This window comes from Lupinus angustifolius, chromosome LG07, assembly GCF_001865875.1.
Source record: "Lupinus angustifolius cultivar Tanjil chromosome LG07, LupAngTanjil_v1.0, whole genome shotgun sequence".
Taxonomy (NCBI): Eukaryota; Viridiplantae; Streptophyta; class Magnoliopsida; order Fabales; family Fabaceae; genus Lupinus; species Lupinus angustifolius.
This window is the reverse complement of record NC_032015.1, coordinates 17,408,758-17,411,605: the sequence shown is the minus strand read 5'-3', so window position 1 is coordinate 17,411,605 and position 2,848 is coordinate 17,408,758.

The window sequence follows — 2,848 nt, the reverse complement described above, 5'->3', positions numbered from 1 at the left end:
CAAATTTAGAATAAAAGAAGAAGAATAAATACATAATCAACCTTCAAATGAAATTGTTAGGAGCATGAGCCATCCATCCAAGGATTGGATGCTTTAAGTTCCAAATGAGATTACAAAATGAATTTTTGCATCTCATTTGCCTTCTACTTTCTCCTCTTGAATTATGTGAAAAACTACTCTAAAACTAGCCTAAAAACTACCTAAAATGAAAGGAAAATATGGAGGAAATAATAGGAATAAACTAGAAGAGGAATCAACTAGGAAAAATTTAGAATGAATGTACAATGTTTTTCAAATGAGAATTTCGTGCCTTTTTATAGGCCAAAGTGCCGGATGCTCAACTGCCTTGTTTGGTAGCTAAGTTGCTCACCTTTGGCCCCTATGAAGAGCCACTTTGGCCCCTACTTGACCCCTATGGTGGGCTAGGTTACATGCATGGTGACATCTCCTCCTTCTTGTCAGAGCCTTATGTCATCTATGAGGTCATGTTCTTGGCCTTTAAGCAAAGAAAAAGTAAGATGTTCCATGAGTTGACCTAGCAATCATTTTTATGTGGGCTAGGTGCTCAGCTCACCTGGTCCCACACTTAGCTGCTTGCTTGAGCAGGTTGGCTGACTTGGTCCCACACTCAGCTGCCTGCTTCAGCAGCTTGGCTGACCTGGTCCCACACTCAGTTGCCTTTTTTAGCAGCTTGGCTTAGCTAGCCTGGTGCCTGGCTGACCTGACCTGGTGCTTGGTGTTTGACTGGTCTGGCCTGGTGCTTGGTGCTTGGCTGACCTGGCATGGTGCTTGGCTGACCTGACCTGGTGCTTGACTAGTCTGACCTGACCTAGCCTGGTGCTTGGCTGACCTGACCTGATGCTTGGCTTGGCTGGACAACTTTGTGTTTGATTTCTTCATGGTGAAGCAACCTTTTTTTCTTTGGTTTGTTACTTGATTTTTGTTGGTTGCTTGGCACTTTTGGGCTGTTTTCTTTAAGTTAAGGTAAGCATTTGATTTTTGCAAGTTGCTTGGCCTACCTTAACTTAGGTTTCTTCAAGACGAAGTTAGCTACCTTTCTTCAAGGCTAAGTAACCAAATTAAGCACATAACATGCCATGCTTTAACCTGATTACTTTTAACAATTCATTTTGAGATTTTGTCTTGAATTTTGGCTTGAATTCTTGTCCATTTTTTAATTTATTCTTTAATATTCAATTTCCTACAAAACTCAAAGAAAACTTGGACAAGAATTAATAAAGAACTAATTTATTCAATCATGCAAAATTCACCTAAAAAGTGTTAATTTAAGTTGGTTTTCTACAATTTGTATAGGATAAGTGCCATAAAATGATGGTGATAAGTGTATACTTTTTGCACTTATCACAATGCTAGTTGTTGGAACCACCCTCATGAAGAGATGATCTTCTTCTTCAAAACTGAGAGGGTTCCTCCTTTTGTCATAGTAGCTCTTTTGCCTGCTCTGAGCTGTCTTCATGTTTTCCCTTATCATTTTGATCTTTTTTGTTGTCTGCTGAACCACATCAGGTCCTAGTATCAGATTCTCTCCTGATTCAAACCAACATAACGATGTTCTGCACTTTCTGCCGTAAAGAGCTTCATACGACGCCATGTCGACACTTGAATGAAAGTTGTTGTTGTAGGTGAAATCTACTAGATGCAGATAGTCCGCCCAACTTCCAGAGTGTTCCAACACACATGCTTTAAGCAGATCTTCCAATGACTGAATAGTCCATTCAGATTGGTCATTAATCTGCGGGTGGTAAGCCGAACTCATACTCAATTTGGTGCCTAAAGTCATATGCAGACCCTTCTAAGAATTCGAAGTGAAGCGCAGATCTCTAACCGAGATGATATTTGTATGATTCCCATGTAATCAGTCAATTTCTTTGATGTACAAATCTATTAGTCTATCCAAAGAGTACTTTATGTTGATCGGTAGGAAATGAGCCGTCTACGTCAAATGGTCCACTATAACCCAAACAATGTCGTACCCTTTCTAATTCCATGGAAAACCACTTAAAAAATCCATTGCAAAGCTATCCCATTTTCAAACAGGGATTTCTCCCGATTTAGGGTTACATTTAGAACGTCAAAACTTGGATTTCGGAGTGAAAAATATATAGAGATGAGTTATGGACAAACTTGGTGTCTATTTTGACTCGAAATAATATTTTGAAGCCAATGACGCAATCAGAATTCAATTCCAAGTTACGAAACTCAAAAATCACATTTCGGCCGAATTTAGTATGAATTTGGGCCCGAAGAGGCCCAAAGACTTTCCGTCTCAGAAAATTATGAATATTTACCATAAATTAGGAAATCATAATACAAGACTGAAACTCAAACGAGGTTTAGCCTAAATAAATACTGATTATTTCTAAAATTAATTTCTTGGTAATTAAATAATTTATAAAACGTGCACAGAAAATCACGGTGTTACATTCATTCTCAATCTTACAAATTTCTCTAAGGTTTATCCGTCATTCTTTCTTATTTTAGTTTGTCTATTTCATTATCATTTTCCTTTTTGTGTCCATATCTTATTATGTTTATAATTGATTTCGACAGAACTAGTTTAGAATAAGATTTAAACTTTCAATATGGATTGTTGGAAGTGTGGAAAAGCTAAAATTTTCACATCCGATAGACCAATGTCAGAAGTATAAAACTTGTTTTGATATGGGTTTTTCAGAATATGGAAAAGTAAAGTATTTGCTTCTTAAAAAACCAAACTTATTTATTCCTTTAATATTGTCTCCATATATGTTCTTTGTCTTTTGATCAACCAATTGAGCAATCCTTCAACTAACCCATTCTCCCACGAATTTAGAATTTCATGTTGAAT